General features: G+C 41.5%; 1 protein-coding gene and 1 long non-coding RNA gene across 2 annotated transcripts in view; both read right to left on the bottom strand.

The window, feature by feature from the left end:
* LOC135218004 (probable serine racemase) overlaps positions 1-24095 on the bottom strand; it is a 176070-nt gene that overhangs the window by 21023 nt on the left and 130952 nt on the right.
* Positions 8524-18665, bottom strand: LOC135218005 (uncharacterized). Its single transcript, XR_010315262.1, has 3 exons — positions 15051-18665; positions 13989-14085; positions 8524-9540 (listed from the first exon to the last, which is right to left on the bottom strand). It is a non-coding gene; the product is annotated as an uncharacterized LOC135218005 (long non-coding RNA).

The raw sequence follows: 24095 nt of genomic DNA, 5'->3' as shown, positions 1-24095 counted from the left end.
GTTACCAACTGTTTTGCTAAATTATGCTAGTCGGTCCAAGCAAGAATTTATGCCAAATATAGTGCAATTTTGTGCCAGAATTATGCTATTAATCTATCATTATCTCATTTCTCTAATACATTCAAGCTAAAACAACGATGTAATAGAAATTTAAAACATTTATATATTAGGTGAAATGATACAAAGTGATGAACTGACAGTATTATAACTAATAACTTGATCTTTACATGTTAGCAAACTCGAAATAAAACACCATTTTTCTTTAATAGATCACATACGCAATCACTAGTATACTATTTGATATGCAATCACTAGTATACTATTTGACAAATGTGTGAAGATCACACACACAAATGTGAAGAAAAACATACAAATTTTTACTTATCACTGCATCATTATCATGCCACTGATAACCATTTTTCTTTAACAGGTCACATAAACAATTAATAAATACTTGAAAATGTGTGAAAATTACTTCAATTATAACATTTTGATATTTACTGAAAAATTAAAACTAAAAAACAGGTAAACAAAGAAACCAGTCTCTACTCAAGAAGAAAAACATACGTACTTATTACTTGATCATTATCATGCCACTGAAACACCATTTTTCTTTAACAGATCACATACGCAATGAATAAATACTTGAAAATTGTGTGAAAATCACTTCAGACATAATTAAAATTTTGATAATTACTGAAAAAAATAAAACTTAAAAAAGGAAAAAAAGTAATTCTTTATCATGAAGAAAAAACATTATTAACACTTGACTGATCGTTTGTCATGCCACTGTGGGTATTTTTTTATATTCACAAAATTTAACATTCCTTAGTTGGGTTCAAAATACCAAATTTGTAACTAATTTGTATTTTTCATAACTAACAAACCTGAGGTCTTAACATTAGGATTTACTAGCGCCAAGCTGGAAACCGGTAGAATTAAAATTACACTTGTGAGATCCAGGGACTAATGGCATCTATACCAGGTCACGGGGTATGTATACCCAGAATGCCCACGGCTACCTGTGACCCATCAGTTATATTTCTAACCCAGTTTAGACTGCTAGAGGGTGGTTCGAGGTGGGCCTTTAACTGTTAAGACCTCAGTTTGTTAGTTATGAAAAAGACAAATATTGTTACAAAATTTGGTATTTGTTCATACACGAAACAAACCTTCGGTCTTAACATTAGGATAGACTTACTATTGGAGGGAGGTAAGTCTCTACAACTGACTGGGAGTTTGCCACCTTATCCATTTCCGAATATATAGGGAAATTCTAAGAGAATGGACAATGAACCTAGGACCAAAGATATAAGCGGATCTATTGGTTTCTCCCACTGGGTGTAGATACCATTCTAATGTTTTACTCTTGTCCCTTGCAACTGGATCCACCTTCACCCCTCTTTTCCCTATTATCCAGAGGGGTGTGTTGCTACTGAAAAGATATCATCAGCTAAGATAGCTTCACAGTATGGCTGACCATCTCACCTGCATCTAGTCCGTTCCAGCACATGACGGTACTCTCCTTCATATTGCCCATAGTTAAAGGAGTAGGAAGAAAGTAGTAAAGAAAAAAGACCAGTCATCCCATTCATTCTACTTTCATACCTTCATCTTAGACTAGACGCAAACTGACCCGCCAGGGGCACTGGATGAACTATATCACTTGTTGGGCCGCCACCACTGGACCCAAGGAAAAGTTGTCCAAGGATCTATGGGCAACATCTTTCAAATAAAATGAGGTGAAAGTTGTTTTGGCGCTTCCACACACCAGCTTTCATAATCTTATCCACAGACATGTTCTTCTTAAATGCCAGGGAAGCACTCACACACCCCTGATGTCATGAGCTCTAGCTCCCACCTGGCTATCTGACCCTCTGTCTTCTGCCGTATAAGCATCTCTGATCGTCTCCCTTAGCCAAAATGATATTGTATTCTTGGACACTTCCTTCTTGTTCCGTCCTGTACTTACGAACAACCTCTGGCACCCCGGCCTGAGGTGCCTTGTTCTCTTTAAGTACTCCCTTAGTGCCCTGACGGGGCACAGGAGCATCTCAGCTTTGTCGTTGTCTACAAAGTCTGCCAAGGAAGGTATGGTAAAGGAGTCGAATCTGCGTCTACTATTGTTGGATTTTGGGTCTTGGCCACGAATTCTGGGGACAAACTCACATACCATTGATCTCCAACCTCTCGAGTGCTTTTAAGGATATGAGAGGCCATGTAGCTCCCCCACCCTTTTGGTTGAAGCCAGGGCCAATAATGAAGACTGTCTTCAGGGTCAGGCTCCTATCCGTGGACTCCCTTAGTGGTTCGTAGGGGGGTTTTGTCAGACTACTCAGTACCTTGGTCAGATCCCAATCTGGGGCTTTTAGCTCCTTTGGTGGCAATGACTGTTCTTAAAGGCTCCTCATCAGCATGGCCAACTCCCCATGAAGACGATATGTCCACTCCTTTCATTCGTAAGACTGAGGCTGAGAGCCGCCCTGTACCCCTTCACTGCAGATACAGACATATGTTTTTCTGTTCTGAGATATATCAGAAAGTCTGCTAACTGCGAATAGTGGTACCGAGTGGAGACACGTTCCCTCTACGACACCAATCACAGTATGCTGACCACTTTCCTTGGTATACTGTCGCAGATGATTTTCTTGATATTACCTGCCATCTGAGTTGCTGCTTTCTGCGAAAACCCTCGCTCTCGGAGGAGATACTTGACAGTCTCCACCCGTGAAGCGATAGGGACTTCACCGACTGGTGGTACCTCTCCATGTGAGGCTGACACAGAAGGTTGCTCCATGGAGGTAACTCTCTTGGCACATCTACTAGGAGTTCCAGCAGGTCTGGAAACCACTCTGCTTTCGGCCATAACGGAGCTACCAGGGTCATCTTGAGGTTCTGAGACCGCATTACCCTGTTCAGAACCTGACGGATTAGACAAAATGGAGGAAATGCGTATACGTCCAGATTGTCCCAAGGGTGTTGTAGCGCATCTTCTGCTACTGCCTCTGCGTCCGGACTACTGAACAAGTTACACTTCCAACTTTTTGTTGTACCTGGTTGCGAATAGGTCTATGATCGGTCCTTCCCACAAACATGAGCATCCTGTCCACTACCTGTTGGTGTAGGGACCACTCCGTTCCCAGAATCTGATCCCTGCGGCTCCACTTGTCGGCCACTATGTTTCTTTTTCCAGGAGGATACCTGGCCTTGATGTCTACCAGGTTCTCTATAGCCCACTGGTGAAGTTGAACTGTCATCACATGTAACTGCCGAGAAACTAGGCCTCCTTGCTTGTTTATATAAGCTACTACTGTGGTGTTGTCTGACATCAATACCACTGAGTGTCCCTTTACTCTCTCCCTGAATTCTTGTAGAGCCAGAAAGCTGCTTTCAACTCCAGCACGTTTATATGGAGTTTCTCTGTCCTTGCAACTCCATTTTGCTGACACCATCAACTCCTCCATATGGGGCTCCCCAGCCTTCTAGTGACGCATCCGAGAACAGCAAGAGGTCTGGGGAGGATTGTTGAAGGGGGACACCCACTGTCAGATTGTCGTCGTTCACCTACCACAGCAAGTCTTTCCTCACTTCTGCCGACAAGGGAATTTGCTCGTACGGTTGATATACTGTTGGTGACCAAAACTCCTTCATCCTCCATTGTAGGGGACCGAAGGTGTAGCCTTTCCTTGTGGTACTAGCTTCTCCAGGGAGGTTAGGATTCCCAGCACCACCTGCCACTGTCTTGCTGGCTGTGTCTGCTTTCCCAGAAAGGCATTCACCACTTGTTTGCATTTCTCTACTCTTTGGTCTGTCGGGAATACTTTGGCTTGTTGTGTCTATCACCATTCCCAGATATTCCAAAACGTTGACTTGGATCCAACTGCGACTTCTGCTGATTCACCACAATACCTAGGCTGTGACAAAGCTGCAGGAGGGCCGCCCTGTCCCTGAGTAATTCTCCCTGGACTTTGCTATCACCAGCCAATCGTCCAGATATCTTATTAGCCTGATCCCCTGAGCATGCGCCCACGCCGACACGAGGGTGACACTCTTGTAAAAACTTGAGGAGACATTGTCAATCCGAAGCACAGGACCTTGAATTCGAAAGCTTTCCCTGCAAGACTGCAACGCGGAGGAAAAAATTTCCTTGAAGACTGATGGACTGGTATCTGAAAGTATGCGTCCTTTAGATCGACTGTCAGCATAAAGTCTCGATTCTGACTGCTTGTAGAACCGTTTACGGAGTTTCCATCTTGAAACTGGTTTTCCCTTATAAACAGATTCAGCGTTGACAGGTCTATTACTGTCCTCCACTCCCAGTTGGCTTTGGGTACCAGGAAAATTCTGCTGTAGAAGCCTTTTGTCGGACTGCATACTTGTTGCACAGCTCCTTTTTCCATCATCTTCTTCACTTCGTCCTGCAGAATAGTGGCCTTCTGAGATTTGTGGGCATAAGTGACGTGGGGTAATGGTTGATCTGTCAGGGGCGGGGTTACCTCGAACGGAATCAAATACCCGATCCTGAGAACATCCACCACCCACTGCTCTGCCCCTAGTTCCTGCCACACCTTCCAGTGATTTGCCAGGCAACCCCCCACTGGTGTGGCCGAGTGATGGGAGGCGCCCATCCTATCTTCTTGAGCCTCTCCCTCTTCCCCTATTGCCCCTTCCTCTGTTGTTTCTATGTGAAAGGGCCGATGAGTTATCCTCTTTGGGGAAGAGGGTCTTGTGACTCTATTAGGGATGCTATGTCTCACTGTCTTCTTCCGAGACATCTGCTGTTGTCTTCCCTCCAAAGGAGTAGTTTGACTGTTAGACGTTTTCCTAACTGCCTGTTGCACCAACCTATCGTTAGTGTCCATCCTTCTTCTATCTATCGGCTCTTCCAGTATGACCTCTGGCAACAGCAGTTGCGATTCCAAGATATCCCCATTCCTCATTGCTAACAGGGAATCCAAATCCACATTGCGGCTTAGTCTAGCCAATGCTGCATCTCTCCTCATTAGCAGGATATTTGCCCAAACATTGGCACTTACGTTTGTCAGGTACGCAATCGCCTTGGAACCTGACTGTAGTAATCTAATGAACAATGGTTCATCCACTACTTTCCTTGTTGCTTCCGAGGATGCAATTTTCGCCACTGCTGTTGACCAAAGGTCTAACCAGGAAAGCAGCAGCCTGAAAGACAGAAGAAGCTGTTGCTTCTAACGTAGCAGCCTCTTGTACGTCATCGAAGGGCACTCCATTTTAACCTGATCCAAGGTTAATCCAGGCCTTAACCTTACAACATTAGGGTTCATTTGTCTAGACAGCAAAGGGACCTTCGGTGGAATTGTCGGATAATATTTCCTTTGCTTTATCATTGGAGGGGGAATAAATTTAAATGATCTATTAGATCTTAAGGAATTATCCCTCCCTGCAATCTCTTTGCGTTTACGTGTTGCAAGACGATTCGCATGACTCGAAACAAGGCAATTCATACGACACCTTGGTATCCCTCTTTAGTCCAAACGCCATGTCAATTCCAGGAGGAAGCATACTGGCCGGTGTTTCTGTCTTCTCCGAAAGGCTATTGAATTGAAGAATCAAATCAATAACCTCTGCATACGAGGCCAGAAACTCTTGGTTTTCTCCTTCCTCCGGGTCTCTAGTGTACCACTCTCCGTCACAAGGGATGTTGTCTCGCCTCTATCTTCTGACAGACGGCCCGGAATTCCACGGCCGCCTGCCCCTACGGCCGCGGTCTCTTTGATCTTTGTTGGCCGCTGTTGGCTCGATCCCGGATAGTCAGCAGGGGAACGAGAACATCTCACTCTTTCTCTGCTCACGGATCTAGAGCGAGAATCTCGTCTAGATCTCCAAGATGAAGGTTCCCTTAAGACAGAGATAAGTTCGTCTCTATTAGCATTGGCATCTGTTTTCGAGCGTCGGCGAGCGGCCTCGACCTTCTATCCAGACGGACACTGCCTTCCACGAACGTATCCGCCGAGGTTGCCAACTCTCTATTTTTCGTACTTTTAATAGGAGCCTTATCGTCCTTCGTACGTATTTTGAACGGCCTTACGGGCGAAACTGGGACCTGCATTCCATCCTCTGCTGCACCTTTCGCCGCCAACGTCGATTTTACCAGAGGTATCGCAGTTTTTGCGATCCGAACTGGCAACTCCGCCTCGGCCGCTATCTCGCCGGCCGTCAGCTCTCTCGCTTGTTCGGATTCTTGCGAACGGCTTCGTCTGCCAACCTTGTGCTTAATAGCCACTGATTTTCCGACCTTCTTGCTGACTTGGAAATGACAGTCTTGGTGCCGAAGAAGAGGAAGAATTGATTCTTCTCCTCTTAGCCCGAGGATCCGCCAGGAACTCTCCCGAATCCTCCTCCAACGCTTGACTGGCGCTCACCGTGACGTTATCGGACTTAGCGATGACGCCGAACTAGAGGAAGAAGACGAAGAAGGCGAATCACACTTTTTCTTTTTGTCTCTCTTATTCATTCTCTTCTCTATATACCTGTAGTTTCTGCATTACAGTTTTGCATTGACGGGTCAGAAGGCGTATTAGCGTCTGGGTGCAGCGAAAAAGGCCGAGAATCGGTTTGTGACGTCATCACGCCTGCCATATCAGAGTGTGACGTATGTTGTGACGTCATCCCTCTCGTAGGGAGAGACTGAGAGGTTTCTGCTGGCAACTGCACATTTGCTGCTAAACTACCTCCCACGTTCTGCATCGCTGTAAATACTGAGTGGGATGGTGAAGCTGCGGCATTAATTCCCATAAATTGCAAGCCCAGTGATGAGGAACATTCAGCGCTGCCGGACCCTGCTGGAACCGTGACGTCATATAATGCGCAAGCAGACCATCCAAGGTTGGTACGCCTGGTAGGCCTAGCGCTGACCACGTACCATCTAACCTATGCGCTTGAGTAGCAGGAGCCTGGAACAAAGATGGCGGATCTCCCCCTCTACTTGCTGGGAACAAAGGAGAGTGCAAATTATTCATAAAATTACCCAAGGCCCCCCCTGACGTTTCCGATACAGAACCGCTAGGAGAAACCGAAGGGGTATGAGACAATTCAAAAGCAGGTGGAGAAACATATGGAGCAGCCTGGTTTATTACCGATACAAAAGAAGCCGGTAAGGTTTGGTCATCCAAAGATGGCGTCACCCCCTTCCTTTTGTATTGGCTTTTCCCATAGAACTTCTTCCACTGTTCCACCGACCAACCGCGACAAACAGAACACGGATTAGTATCCGTACATACGTTTTCCCTGCACCTACTACACGTTGGATGAGGATCCGTCGACACCGAAGTTAGGAACCTAGAACATGGAAAGCCACTGACTCCTGGGCATTTCCTTTGTCTCCTCTTCGAAACGGTAGACGATCCCGATGTTGAGGCAAAATTCTCCATCATACCACGTATACACTCTTACCACACACTGATCATACTTGGAGAAAGAAAAAGGAATGAAAAAATAAAAAATGAAATGGAAATATAAAGAACGGGCAAACTGAAAAAAACCGGATTTAAATGAGATAGAACAGTAAAACACGTCTTATCTTAAAGGCGGTAGGAAAATACTGGTGGGTCACAGGTAGCCGTGGGCATTCTGGGTATACATGCCCCGTGACCTGGTATAGATGCCATTAGTCCCTGGATGGACTCACAAGTGTAATTTTAATTCTACCGGTTTCCAGCTTGGCGCTAGTAAATCCTAATGTTAAGACCGAAGGTTTGTTTCGTGTATGAACAACTTAGCAATTAACTCATTTGTTAGTGCTGCTTTTGAGGCAATTTCACTATGAAGATACATATATTCACTATAGCTGTGTATGAAATTGAGGAATTTTCTGAATTTGATTTAAAATTTTAGTGAAAATACATTCTAAAATTGTACTGGAACCCTAAGTGTGAAAGAAATTATGCTAAGCTCCAATTCTTTGGTCAAATTATGCTAAAAAACATGAAATTATGCTACATTTGGTAGCACTGGATGACGCCAACTAGCGGCGGCTGGCAGAAACAGTTTTGTTTACAAACATCATATGGTCGGGGGTCGGAAACTGGTTTTTTGGTTGAAAACAGATACAAAGTTTATTGGAAATTTAGTGGCGAAATCCGATTATGTCGAGTTCTAATACGGTCGTGAACCGGGGCTCTACTGTATTTATTTCTTCAGTGGTAATGATCTCCATGAGTAACTATTATACTAACTTAAATAAAAAAATGCAGAATACTGCAGAAAATGCTAAATTACCCAAACAATGATGTCAGTTATGACAGGGCAGATTCAGTAATATTTTCTAAAACCTCCGCTAAACAAAGAATCATAAAAAATACTGTCAATTCATGCAATCAGTAATAGAGATAGAGTTCAAACTAATGGCTCAAAGATTACTTACTGCTTGCAACCTGATAGAATCTGCAACTGTGTCAAGATATTTAGGAGGATCTGTCCAGAGACGTTCCTTGGCCTCTAAGGATTTTTGTAACTCTTTGCCCACTGGCTCAACAGCATAAACTGTAAAAACAGAGAATCGCGTTGTTTAGGAAATTACTCAAAACACCATAGTACATGTCTCCACATTGGGTATATAATGTTACAGTTAAATAACAAAGGCCATGATCAGCATTTTTACCATGAATGCAATCACTACATTTTGAATCTTCATGATCAGTGACTTTTGTAATATGAAAACTATATAGATAAGAAATTTTTTGGAAATATGAGCAATACTCGGTCCCAAGTTTTCAAATAACCAGGGGCCAAAGAATTGATATATAAGTGATATATAGTGTTATAAAAATATTTACAGGATTATTTACCTATTCTACTACTACCATGTTTATTTATTGAACACTATGCAAATGGAAAATTATAAATAAATAACTGAAGAGAAAGTATGAAGTTCACACAAGATGCAGAATATAAGTATCTTTGTAGGTTTTATCTACATATCTCAACTTTTCCAACATGATGTTAGTGAATCTATGATCAACAAGTGCACTGGTCAACCTGCAACCTTAAGGCCTAGTGTGATTAGGACCTTGTTAAAGAACTCTTAAATTTCTATTGGAAATGAATCATCATGCTACTACTGTATTAAATTTATTCATGAACTGACAGGCATAAACTTTCAAGTTCTTACACCAACTTTGAAACTGGAGGAAAATTATTATAAAGGTGTGCTAATACCAGAGAAACCCTACTTCTTTTATTGAAATATACAAGGAATGCCCATTCCATCAGAACTTGTCCTAATTTAGTTACCTTTATTTGTTAGCAGTGTTAAGTCAAATTTTCCTGAACACTTCACCATTTACTTTGATTTCTTGAAAAATATCACAAAAAAATTACTCAGAAAATATATCTAAGTTTCCTTCAGATTTTCCTTGGGACAAGAAACAAGTCTAGATATAAATTCTGAGTTATTCCATATTTTGGATGCTTTATTTCACCTTCATATAAATTTCCATAGGATGGGGATTTGTATCAACCATACCTTATCTTCCTCTTATTCTTGAAAGTATGGGTATGATCGCACTAAAATAAAAGGGACATCAAATATAGATTAACATGGAATTTTGATGAAATGAGCAAATATAAAGGACTGCATAAAAATTAAGATTATGTATAATAAATAAAACAATAAACATAAACTAGTAACAAAACATAAACCTGTTACATATCAGGTTTGGTCAAACTCATACATACCAACGATGTTATACTTTCAGCATCCAAAATAAAATCATGTTTTTAGTTCCAAAAAATTCAAGAGTAAAATGCAATTCTGAAAAGACAAGGACCCATCTCCAGTAATTGAGCTTTCATTTATCATTTATTGATTTTTTGCATTCCATAAATGCAGGTAATGCTTACTTGTGTATCAAATGGATCTTCTAACACTCATTAAGAAATCACATCATCAATGGCCATTAATTTAGTGTGATGAGTAAGATTACCCTGCCTCTTTCCTTCCAAGCACACCTGGTGTGCGTCTTCATTGAAGAAACAACAAAATTTCCATCCATTGTAAAATCTGAAGCTGCACTGGGAATGAGTTCTCTGCTAGTCATCCTAGACATGATCAAAGATTTTATAATTATCATGGCAAATGACATGAAATATTTCACCGACAGCTTATGCTTTAGAAATAAAAATGAGGAAAATTTTGAAAAAGTTTTCTTAAACATTTTATCCCCTGTGTACGATCAAATACAGGAACTTACAATGACCAACAACAGCAACCCCTTTTTTGGTATAAAATCATATGAACTTAACCCTCTTACGCCGATTGGACGTATTAAACGTCGAGTCAAAATGTCTCCCGTATGCCGATTGGACGTATCATACGTCGGCTCAAAAAGTTTTTTTAAAAATTCGCGGAAAAATACTTATAGGCCTACCAGCCGAAAACTTTTGTATCACGCACCTTGGGGGATGCTGGGAGTTCACGGATCAAGGCGTTGTTTTTGTTTACAATCGCTACGCAGGCGCGCAAGCGCGAATTTCTTTCTTATCGCACTAAAAAGTTATCAGTGACACATCTCGGAAATTATTTCGTCACTTTGACATAATTATTGCACCATTTTAAATTATCCTTTACATGAAGTATTATATATTGAAAATGTGCGCAATTTCATGCACAATACAACTAAAAAATACTCATGATTGTAGCTTTATCAATTTTGAAATATTTTCATATAAATACGATAAGTGCAAAAATTTCAACCTTCGGTCAACTTTGACTCTACAGAAATGGTCGAGAAACGCAATTGTAAGCTAAAATTCTTATATTATAGTAATATTCAATCATTTGCCTTCATTTTGCAACAAATTGGACGTCTCTAGCACAATATTTCGATTTATGGTGAATTTATGAAAAAAACTTTTTCCTTACGTTCGTGCGATAACTCTTCCGATAATTTTTTTCGTGCGATTGTCCTAATGTTTGCACCCTTTTAAATTTGCCGTTACATAAAGTTTTATATATGGAAATGTGCGCAATTTCATGCACAATACAACAAAAGACAACCCTATGGTTGTAGCTTTTATCAGTTTTGAAATATTTTCATATAAATAACGTTAAGTGCAAAAATTTCAACAACTTCGGTCAGCTTTGACTCTACCGAAATGGTCGAAAAAACGCAATTGTAAGCTAAAACTCTTATATTCTAGTAATATTCAATCATTTACGCCTTCATTTTGCAAACGACTTGGAAGTCTCTAGCACAATATTTTGATTTATGGTGAATTTATGAAAAAAAAAATTACGTTGCGCGCGGTAAACTCTTCCGAAAAAATCAGAATTTTTTTGTGCGATTGTCGAAATGTTTGCACCATTTAAAATTAGCTGTTTCATAAAGTTTTTATATATGAAAATGTGCGCAATTTCATGTAGAATACAACTAAAAATGATTGAAGGTTGTAGCTTTTCTCTTTTTTCGAAATATTTGCATATAAATCACGATAAATAGAAAAAAAACCACGTTCGGTCAAATTTGACTCTACCGAAATAGTTGAAAAACGCAATTGTAAGCTAAAACTCTTACGGCCTAGTAATATTCCGTCATGTTTCTTCATTTTGAAACAAATTTGAAGTCTCTAAAACAATATTGTGATTTATGGTGAATTTTTGAAAAATATATTTACCTTACACTCCGCGCGCCGATTCGCGGCCGCAAGTCTCCGAAATACGTACATGGCATTATCCTAATATTTGCTCCTTTTCATACTTAGCCTTCCTTTTTATAGAGTTTCATATATCAAAATGTGCGCAAATTCATGAAGAATACAATAAAAAATAATTGAAGGTTGTAGCTTTTCCATCTTCGAAATATGTGCATATGAAAAAATATATATATTAAAATTTCGACATTCGGTCAAATTTCAACTCGTCGAAATGGTTCGAAATCTGGCCAATTCTAATCTAAAACTCTTACAGTATCGTAATATTCAATCATTTGTCTTAATTTGAAACAAATTGGAAGTCTCTAGAACATTATTAGAATTACGGTGAATTTTTGTAAAAAAATCATTTTTTTGCGTCCGCGCGTTACGAATCGTACATCATTTTGTGATAATATTTTTCCGGTGTTACTTTTATTGTTTTACAATGTAATTATATATCAAAATGATCGCAATTTAGTGTACAATACAACGCAAAAAAAAGTAACTGGTTAGCTTTGACCGCCGTTTTCTGCACAGCGTGATTTGAATACAATTATGTATGAATTTTTTTTTTTTCGCTACCAGAATATCGCATTATTTACATATGATAATGATATTATTTTTCATTTCTGATGGTTGCATTCTAAACTTCAGGCAATGACAAAAAAAGGAGCCAAAAATGAACTCTTAATCTTCAAAGTACGTGCGCTGTAATTTTTTGAAAAAATTTATTTTTTTTTCCACTTCCGCGCTCATCCAAACCAGGCCCGGCATACGGGAGACGTTTTGATTTTTTAGGGCTCCGGCTTAAGAGGGTTAAAATGGTATGACTTTCAACAGTGTTATATTTGTGCATTTTTAGAATTATAAAACTAAACTGTATGATCACACTTAGATACAAGTGCTCAACAATGAAGTCAAAAAAATATTAAGGCACTTTGTTGATTAAATTCATCACATCAGAAAGCTGCAATAAGAAGAAGATAATAGTTTTTCAAGCACCTTATGTCATATAAGCAAGATACAGTGCAATTACATGCTGCTTTAATTATCAAACAGAACTTCTAACTCCCTTGTGAAATTCAAAATAAAATAGGTGCAACATCCACTGCCATTAAAATTTCCAGTGCTTAAAGAAACATATCAATAAATGCAAACTGAATTTTATCAAGACCTGAGGCTGTACAATTGAAGGTTCCCAGGACTTCATTAGACTATTTCTCAGCTAAAGGGATGATGTGAAATATTTCACCAATGAATGCAATAAAATATTTTGTCTCAGTTCACTTGCTTGAAGGATAAACTGTAGAAATATGCAACCAAGGCATTCCAACTGGCTGAACTAGAAACTTTGATGGCAACAAGAATGGCTAAAAATGCAACAACAAAAATGTATCAAAAGTATTTCCAAATAAAAAGCACTTTTTCAAAACTATTTTTATATACTACTTGTTTATTACACATATATAAACTTTATAAGATAATAAAAAATCATAAGATAAGTGTTGATTAAGATGACATTCATAGTAACCAAAGCCATATGCAAATTTGTGGAAGAAAGCCTTGTTAATTAATTAAGTGACAGATCACTCTCAAATCTTTGTGTTCCCATGGGATATTCAACATGAAGCTTGTCAAGTTCTTACTACGACAAGACCTTTGTATGATGATTCCCAAGTTTTTCTGAGTCTTCTAACACCTTAAAGGAGTCCCTCATATCATCAAGGGATAATTTTCAGCGTGAATATTTGCTGAAGCATCCACTGGCCAGTAACCTGCCACATCACTGCATGTCACACGTGTGTGACATGCATTTAGAGTCCCTTTCATCAAGAAACAAATCTCTGTGTAGTAACAGCACACACGTGTGTGTGCTGTTACTACAAAGAGATTTGTTTCTTGATGAAAGGGACTCTAAATTCTGCAAAATACATGAATATTTGGGGATAGATCTTACTGAATGCTTGCAATACACTTGAAAATTACTAAAATTGATTAAATTTCTCTCAAGACAGGCCAAAGATTACTTCACTGTTAATGTAATGAAACTAAAAGATCAGGTGGATAAACTGTTGACTGCTTCATACAAAAAAAAAAAAATGTTCCAAAACTAATGCTGAGATACAGACATATATATACAACACTTGAGGAATTGATCCATTTAAAAAATCTTCCTGGACAAAGTAAGTAACAATAATTTTGAAAAATCCAAGCCTCACTTGAAATGTACGTCAGAAACATCTGAGGATGATAAAATTAAATTAAAATTATTAATTGGTTATCTATCAATTTTCATTAATAAAAGCTTGAAAAAAAATTACCTTGACAACTTGGCTGAATTGCTTTAGCTGTTAACGAAACACCTGCTAACATGCCTCCTCCACTAGTGGCCACCAAGATGGCATCTAGATCAGGAACCTATAATCAAATCAATGTGTAAGTAAAGGCACAAGAGTTCACACATAAGATCAAGAAATTCCATAGCAACTATCTCTTTCATTCTTTCTTATCACACACAAACACACACATACATATAGTAAATAATATTTATGTTACTTCAGTTACAATTAAACCTTGTATTTACAAAATTTGCTTTATTATAATGTTATAGAATTGAAAGGATAATAAGTCATTATTACTCTGAAAGTTATAAGAATTTGCATATTAGATATGCAGAAGAAATGCCTGGTTCATATGAATATACGTAATATATTTAAAGACGATTTTCTAGAACAAGAAATACCAGCTAACTAATGGCAAGCAATCCAGGTCCCCTCTGCAATGAAGCAAGCAATTTATCATCCTTGAACACAGCATAAAACTAAACAAAAGTCAAGAAAAAATATTTGCAATTCATAATCCCACTTGACTAGGTGGCCTGTCATATGCTGCTGAGGCAGTTGTGATGACCATTTCGAGTCACAAGTTGAGCATCGGCACTGCCTACCTCGACACGTAATAAGCCAAGTAATAATGATAATTTTGTACGATACAAGAACCTTCAATATTTCAATAAGTTCACATAGTTTACAAATGATTTCAATGCATAGAACACAGGAAATATGAAACATTTTCTCACACAATTTTTATTTTTCATAGCTATAAACCTGAGGTCTTAACAATAGGATCATTTCTAGCACCTAGCTTGATCTGGTTAAAAAACCGATGAAAGTAAGGAATCTTGTGATATCTGGCAACGCATGCATAGATCGGGCTAAGAATGAGCAAACTTATAAACACTATATAAATATAAAACCACCTTTAATACTGCTTGGCAATTTAGTACATCTGAGATATTGGATGATATAAAAAGTCATGTTGCATCGCTTTTGAGCAGTGCTGTGCAAAAAATGTTTGCTAATCCACAGAGTGTGAAAACTTACCTCTTCCAAAAATTCCAAAGCAACAGTACCTTGCCCAGCAATAACATCACAGTTTTCTGATGAGTGAATAATAGTCTTCCCAGTTTCTGATGCCACCTTAGCACATACATCAATTCTGCAAGATTCACAAATTGATGGAGAAAAAAGTAAGGTAACAATAGTCTACATAAATAATATAAATGACATGCATTTATTACAGGAAACCTGCAATATTCAATTGTGACAAGGCAAACAAAGGTTTTCTCAAACTTGAGAAGATGGCATTTGCTGGGTAAAATCTAAGTTGAAGCACATTCAGCCAACCTTTTTTTCTTGCAATTTGAAATCTTCCAAACCCTTACTTTGTCAATTATACATCCCCAATTCTATTAGAGATTATCAGCCTCAAAATTGAAATACTGGATAAAATAATACAAATAGTTTTTTATCTTTGAATTGAGTTTTTAATTGAAAAAACCTTAAGTTACATAAACATTCATGGCCCTTCATATTCATACTTAACAAAAGGGAGAGTTGATTTGTTTGTTTGTATGGTGTTTTTATGTTGCATGGAACCAGTGGTTATTCAGCAACAGGACCAACGGCTTTACATGACTTCCGAACCACGTTGAGAGTGAACTTCTATCACCAGAAATACACATCTCTCACACCTCAATGGAATGCCCGAGAATCGAATTTGCGGCCACCGAGGTGGTACGACAACACCATACTGACCACGCCTCTGAGGCGCTGAGAGTTGATTTGGATGTGTGACTAAAATATATTTTTAAACTGGGCTATAACTGAGCTAATTATTTCTATCTCACAGGGTTGGCCCAGATTTGTCTTTGTTAATAATAAATATGACATTTTTATGATAGAATAATGTTTTACGTATACTACTTACCTGGTAGTTACATATAGCTATAGTCTCTGATGTCACGGCAGAATTTAAAAACTTGTGGTAGCGCTAGTTGATAGGTCAGGTGATCCCTTCGCTCCCCCCGCCCCCTACCGGGGTACTAGGAACTATTCCAGCTAAGATCAGATTTTTTATGCCTACCTGTCCACAGAGGGGAGGTGGGTGGGCTTTTGTTATGTAACTACCAGGTAAGTATACATAAAACATTAACATAAAAAAGGGATTTTGACAGAGGAAAAACCTACTTCTGGGCAGTGACCTGTGTCGCCCAGTGAAATGTTCCTTTAGCACTCATTTCTAAGGTATAAATATTGCTAAGTATACCTGAGAAAAAAGCTATATGGTAATGCCAGAATATTCTGGCTCGCTCACCTTTATTCAAGGTGTCGGTATGGTATCTGGGGCGAGTGAAACCACTACCAGAGGTCCTCTGCCATTTAGTCTCTTCCTTTCTCAATATCCCTCGTCTACAGAGGAGCCGTTCTAGGCCCCCGCTACCGATACAACTAGCTCTTTGTTTACCATTCCTGTAGATAGCACCCAAGCTTGGGCCACTTAGGGTGTGGAAATTAGAGGGTGGGTTTCACTGGGCGACGCAGGTCACTGCCCCACAAATAAACAATAAATACTTAAAAGTAAGTAAAATCATGCACTAACACGGGGGGGAGACATGGTAAGGGAAATGAACATAAAACTATAAAAACGCCTAACAGCCAGGTAGGGCCACCTGATAAGGATGTCCCTAACCAGGACAAAACTAGAATGGCCTAATGCCGAAACGATATAAGTAAACCGAACGGCAGAGGTAGGCATGATAACGAAAAAGAAATAAAACAAAATCATAATGAAAACTAGTAAAACTATAACGGTGGGTACTCGATGAGGCACGAAACAAAGACACGTGCTCGAAAGGAAACCCCCGTGTAAAGCACGAAATAAACAAAAATATAAACATAAGCATATACACGATCGACAAAAACTGCCATCCAAGAAAAGGGAAATAAGAGTACTGATATACAACTCGGTTCACGAAGTATGGAAGACCATGCGAAACCGAAACGACACCAAAGGGGAACGCGTAATGGCGGCACCCAGCCTCGTCAGCGAAGGCGACGCCAGACAAAACCCTAAATAAAAGAACCACAAGGGTCAAAATCACTCCCTAAATAGTGCCGAACAAAAAACCAGTACAGTGGTCCCCCCGTATTCGCGGGGGATGCGTACCAGACCCCCCCGTGAATAGTTAGAACCCGCGAATGTTTGGAAACCCTATAAAAACACTAAAAACAGCCTATTTTGTTAGTTAAAACTCAAGAAAAACCACTAAAAATGTTCATACTTGGTTTTTTTTAATAGTATCACAAAAAGTGCATTTTATGATGAAATTTATCAAAAAAACTAGGAATTTGTGGATATTTCTCATATGTGTGAGTCCACTGTACTTAACTTGGATGGGGAGGCAGATTGACGATCCATAGCTAAAAAACACAAGCCAAAAAGGCAGATAAAAACAGAATGCAAAAATAATGTGCAGCTCTCTTAATGGCTATCAAAGGAATGTAGACCCTGACACTACCTTTGCGGTAGCAGGGAGTGAGCCATAGCACGGCTCCCCTTTTCTAAGGGGTTTTGATGTGGAAAAGGCTAATTGGAGAGGGCTGCTGTGGTAGTGTTGTTCACTTGCCCCAAATTCATACCGACACCTTTTAGAAAGGGTGAGCGAGTCAGAATATTCTGGCATGTCCAATTTAGCAGTTCTCTGGTATTTTAGCAATAATTTACCTTAGAATTAGCGCTAAAGGAACGTATTTCACGGAGCGACACGGCTGAGCCCAGAAATAGATTTTTCCTTTGTCAAAATCCCTTTTCTGGGCCTAACCTGTGTCGCTCCATGAAATAGTAACAGAGAATTGGCCCCACCAGCTTGGAAAGTTAGTGTAGATCAATTACTGTAAGGAAATTGAAACTTGTATAATTTATTAAATACTATTTAATAAGGGTTATTCATTCTACAAGTACTTAATAAATTTCCTTAATACTATGAGGATTTTTAATGATATCCTTAAACTACAGTCCTTATCTACTAAATAGGGTTGTATAACCCAACATATAACATTAAATAAATCCTACACCACTAAACAGGAATTTATTTACACAAAATTGCAACCAGATATCCATATGTACAAGCAAGAATGATCATAGTACAATCCAGGTGAGAACCAGGTTAAAGTGTGCAACCCAGTAACAACCGAGCTAAGGTCAAGAATGCTAGCGAGGCAGGTAGGAGAGAGATGAAAGAGAGACATAGGCTACTTAGACTAGTTATTACCATGCTATGCAGTGTCAGGGGAAACTGTGTTCCCCGCTACCACTGCTGGGAATTTAAGGGCCTCTAAGGATTTTAGGTAGTGGCGTTTAAATACTGTCGGTGATTTCTAGCCTGTATACTTTTTGAGATCGTCAAAGTTCATGTGTTGAAAATAATTAACTGAGGTAGCTACCGCCCTGACATCATGTGCCCGCGGAATTGATTCCGGGTTAGCTTGTTTGATAAAATATAGAAAATGATGTCTGATTCCTTTTAGGGAGATGGTTCCACCATTTTCCCTAATAAACAAGGGGCCTGAAGATTTCGTGGTGGTTCTGTTTAAATAGGCTTTTTAGTGAATTAACGGGACATAAGGACAGGTCCTGAGGAAGTGGGACAATTTTCCATGGGGCCCACCTATCTTGTGGGTTTTCATTTTTAGCCAAAAATTGACGATCTGGTAAAAGTAGTATTCTCCTGATCCTGAGGGAGGGAACTCAATATGGTTCTGGTTCCCTAGGAAAAGGGCCGACAGCTCAGATATTCTAGCTCCTGAGGCCAGCACTTTATTAGGAATAATGTTTTCCTTAGGAGCGTTATATAAGGACATGACTCGTTAACAGTGTCCGAAGCTAGCTTAAGGATATCATTTAAGAACCATGAGACCGTTCGAGGTCTATCTATCGGTCTAAGTCTAGCACAACCCCTAGGAATAGAAGAAAAATATGAATCTGTAAGATCAATATTAAATCCAAATTGGAATATTTTCTTTAGTGCCGATTTGGTTGTAGTAATAGCTGCTAACCCTTTTTCGATCAAGGTTCTGAAAAAGGTTATCGCCAGATTCGTAGTCATGGTTTGTGCTCCTGTGTCTTTCAAGAAGGTGGCTAGCTTCTTCACTGCTGAATCATACTGACGCAGTGTTGATTCTCGTTTATCTGATTCTAGGAACCGGATGTTTTGAGGATCAATGTTGGCATCTTTCTGTGCCGCAAACTTCATGAAGTCCATAAAGTTAGGGCTTTCTGAATTCCTGAGGGAGCGGACACAGTCCGCGTTTGTACCAACTGCATCAATTTGGGATTGGGAATCCGCCGGGGCCGAAGTCCTAATTCCACTAGTAGAGGGAACCAATTGCTCTTGGGCCAGTTGGGAGCTACTAGTGCGATCTGACCTTTGAAAGTTCTGAGTTTGTTCAGGACCTTCAGTAGTAGGTTCCCCGGAGGGAAGAGATAAATTCTCTTCCAGATATTCCAATCTATTGCCATAGCGTCTGTGGCATAAGCCAGAGGGTCCAGGTTGGGGGCCACGTAACATGCTAGTTTGTGGTTCGATTCCATGGCAAAAAGGTCTACTTGAAGCCCAGGCACCTGTTGACAGAGCGTCTGCCACTACATTTCTCACTCCCGCTAGGTGAGTGGCCGATAGGTGCCATTGGTTCCTGTCTGCTAGGGCAAATATGGCTATCATTACGTGGTTTACATGGCTCAACTTGGAGCCTCCCCTGTTTATGCAGTGGACCACCACTGCGCTGTCCAATACCAGCTTGATATGGATTTTCTTGGCTGGTAAGAGTTTCCTCAGGGTTAGAAACACTGCCATGGCTTCCAGTACATTGATATGTAGCTGGCGGAATGACACTGACCAGGTTCCCTGTACTTTTTTGTATTGTGAGTATCCGCCCCAGCCGCTCAAGGAATCGTCCGTATGGACTACTAGGGCCGGCAGAGGAAATTGCAGTGGTACTGATTTCGACAGACTCTTGACTTCTGTCCAGGGGCGGAGTCTCTTGCGTAAGATCGCAGGGATCCGTGATACTTTGTCCCAGATCTCCTGTTCGCTCTCGATCACCAAACTCTGTTTATATCTTTTAGTTTGGCTTTCAGTAGTACGTCCGTAGATGCAAACTGGAGTGAACTTAGGATTCTTTCCTGGTTCCTCCGGGACATCTGCTTGTCTTTGAGAAATTGTCTTGTGGCCTTGGCTATTTCTCTCCGTTTTGCCGGCGGAATTGATAGAGTGTAAGAGTTTAGGTCCCATTGGATTCCTAGCCACTGAAAACGTGGTGCTGGAGTTAGACGGGACTTGTTCCTGTTTATCTGGAAACCTAGGTGTTCCAGGAACTTTATCACTTTGACCGTCGCCTTGCGGCATTCTTCGACGTCTGTGGCCCATATGAGCCAATCGTCCAGATAGGCTACTAACATTACCCCCTGAGTCCTTAACTCCTGGACTACTGTTTCCACTATCTCCGTTAATATTCTGGGCGCTATGTTGAGCCCGAATGGCATTACCTTGAAGGAATAAGCCTTCTTTCCTAGTCTGATGCCTAGGAAGGGGCGGAAGTGTCTTGCTATCGGGATATGATAGTAGGCATCTGTAAGATCTATAGAGGTGGTTATGGCCACAAGGGGAAGTAAGGTCCGCACATTCGGAACTTGTCGCAATGAATGAATGAGTTTAGATGGGACAAGTCTACGATTATTCTTAGTTTGTTCGAGTCTTTCTTTGGAACGCTGAACAAGCGCCCTTGAAACTTTAAGTTTTTTACTTGTGACACTACCCTTTTTAGAAGTAATTCTCGGGTATACTCTATCAGTTCCGCCGTTGTTCTTTGGTAAAAGGTGTTTGATGGAGGAGGACCTTGTATCCAACTTAATCCCAGACATTTGGTCACAATACTTTGGGCCCAGGTGCTGAACCCCCACTGGTGTCAGAAGAGGTACAGCCTCCCTCCTACCTGGGGAGTCTCACTGGTTGGCGGATGGATGGCCACCACGGGCTCCCCGGAAGCCTTTGCCTCGGGTGGAGGCTCTTCCGCCACCTCTGTGTCGGAAGGCTCCTCTGGCACGGCTGCCTCTGGCAAACCTGTTATACCCTTGAAACCCTTGAGTTTCAAAGGTAGCATTGTAAGCCAGAGAGACTGAGAAGGATGTCGAAGCCTGGGGTTGCTGAGACGGTTGAGTCAGGAGCACAAACTGCTGTTGTGGTTGTGCTTTCGACGTTGATGGTTGACTCACTTGAGCCACCAGAACCGCCTGGACCATCGTCTGTGGTTGGGAGGATTGGAAGGGTTGAAACTTCCTCAACTTCTTACCCTTAGGATTCATTCCGGCGGACTCGGATTTCCTTTTAGGGATGAGTCCCCAGCGAATCTTAAGACTCTGGCTCACCCTCACTGCTTCCGCCAAGGCTTCGTTAACGGCGGAGTCAGGGAAGAGGTTTGCTCCCCAGATGGAGGATTTAATTAGCTTGTTTGGTTCATGGCGAATGGATGCTTCCGCCAGAACGTGCTTCCTACAATTCCGCCTCGCTACCACAAAGTCATATAAGTCACGTTGTACAGTGTGAAGTAGTGACTTTGTTAGCACTTTAAATAACGCCTCATCTGCATAGATGAGTGACGTCATTTCAGACATGGTGGCGGAGTTGAGGGACCTACTTAGCCTTAATCTAGCGTCATATTCGGCCTTGATTAAGCTGTCCGGAAGCCTAGGAAGCCGCTCGCTGAACATTGTGTTACCACAGTCCGGCGCCAGCTTACCTGCAGAAAAGGTGGCAGGGGCATCTACCCAAAAGTCTGTGCTTCCGGGGAGCAGAAGGGAAGGCAAATCTGTTTCCCGGAGCTGTGGCATGGGTTTGTCTTCCATGGCTGCTTGCATGGTTAGCTCAGCCACTTTGGATAGACATGGGGTAGGTGAATCCTCGTTTACCACGATGGTAAAGGGGCTCTTGTGGGCCGTCAACTTGGGTGTTGACGCACTGCCACTCTGTCAAACTCCGGAGCCAAGCTTGTTGAGCTTGCTCCCTGGGGAAGATGACCGTTTCCTTGGGGATTTTATCTTCCCTTATCATCGCGTCTTCTGTTAGACGGACGTAGCCAATGAAGGGAAACTGGAGCCCCAGAGGATGGAACTCGAAGTCTTCCAGTCTTCGAGTTCCGCACCCCTTAATAGTGAGCATACCGTCCGAGAACGGTGCGTATGCTGCTGACCTCCAAGGGTTATTATTCTTGAAGGGATGCAGCTTTAGGGAGTCCGGTATTGGCAGGGGTGAATTGCCTGTCCGGACTGAGGCTGTCCTGTTGCCATCGTGTCACGGAGACCCGCCACTAGGGTCTCCTGAGTCATCATCCTCTCCGATAAGATTGGATGGACAGGCCTGAGGCTTCGAGCGTGGACAACAGCTGGGAGAACTTCTCCTGGAACTTGGTCTGGACCAAGTTCCCTACCATGTTCCCCACCTGCTGCATCATATTCGCAGAGAATGCCTCTGGGTCAAAGCTAGATACCTGGGTCCTAGCTTTCGGAACGTTTATTCTCGACCTCTGTTGAGGGGGAGTAGCTTTTGCCGTGTCCGCCTCGGGTTTAGGAGCCGATGGCATAGTGACGCAGCTGGTTCCGGACCTTGGCTTAGGCAAGGACTTCTTCATGGCCTTAAAGTCAACCAGGTTTCTTACTTTAGGGACCACCGAGGTTGACTTCGGTCTAACCGACTGAAGCTTCCCGGCGAATCCCTGAAATGAAGTAGAAGAAGAGAAGGAGGAAGACTGAGATGGGCTCAAGAGCAAGCCTTGAGCCCCTAACCTACCTGCCTCATCAACATTCTTACCTTCGCCCTGGTTGTCCACAACCATGGGCTCCTGGTCCAGGTCTAAGGCCGCCACATCTCCGACCACCTCCTCGCCAAAACCCTCCTCCGGCGCGGCCGTGGTCTCCGCCCGGATCCTGGTGATGAGGGGAGCCACTACCGCTGCCTCTACTGCCGCTGACTTCAAGCTCTGGGGTAGATGAGCCCAGCCATCTCCTCAGAGAGCATGTAGGGCTGTGCCTTCTTGGCATTGTGGCCAAATCCGCTGACCCAGATCTTCAGGGTAGCCAGCGCCACATCCCTGACGGCTTGGATACTCTGAAAGAGAAAGTTATGTCAATCCTTAAACTAGATACTATCCTTAGCCTAGTATGAATCAACATGATATATTCCATCTGATTCTCATTGTATCATTATCAAGAGTGGTACATACCGACTTAGAGGTGAACTCGTTCACCAGGCTGTAGCAGACCTCGCATCCTTTGTGGTGCCATACCACCAGGTCTCCCACCTGGACCGCATAACCAGCGTGGGTCCGGCACACTACGTGCCCGCAGGGCTCTTGGAGGACGGCGGTGCACCCCATCTCCAAACAACACAAGACCTGTAAGTCAAATGATAAATGAGTATCACTATTTAGACCCACCGGAGGCATGTCCGGTGGGGCATGCATTATACTACAGTCATCGGAGGTGACTCCGGTGACAGAATATTTTTACCACTAGGGTATCATGCGTCCTTGTTCTCACCAGCTCCGGGGTCCAGCTCTTGTTCTTGTCAAGCCATCAAGTATAGGCCTGATGGAACGAGGCAGGTTAAGTGAAAACCTGTCCTGAATCCGTTGGCGCTGGAGACGTATAATCTAGTGAAATAAGATTGAGTCTCAAGCCCATTCTCCATTCCTCTAGGGTGAGGGATGGAAAAGACAATCCAAGACAACTGAACAAGGCCGAGGGGCTAGTGCTAATAAGGCACTTCGGTTTTAAATACCCGGCAGAGTAGTATGTCCGCCGTAGTAAACAACCTGAAGTATGGTAAGATAAGATATCTTATTTAGATAATACTAATAGGTATATGTATCTAAAACGTACATAACCATATGTATGTATATATATATATATATATATATATATATGTGCATGCATAACTAACTGATCCAACAGCAGTGGATTGTTACCTATCCCATGTCTAAATACACCTAGCTACCCCGATACTGGTCCGACTTCATGGGAACAGAACAGGGGGT

The sequence above is a fragment of the Macrobrachium nipponense genome, chromosome 9, assembly GCF_015104395.2.
Source record: "Macrobrachium nipponense isolate FS-2020 chromosome 9, ASM1510439v2, whole genome shotgun sequence".
NCBI lineage: Eukaryota > Metazoa > Arthropoda > Malacostraca > Decapoda > Palaemonidae > Macrobrachium > Macrobrachium nipponense.
This window is presented reverse-complemented; position numbering and strand designations above follow the sequence as displayed.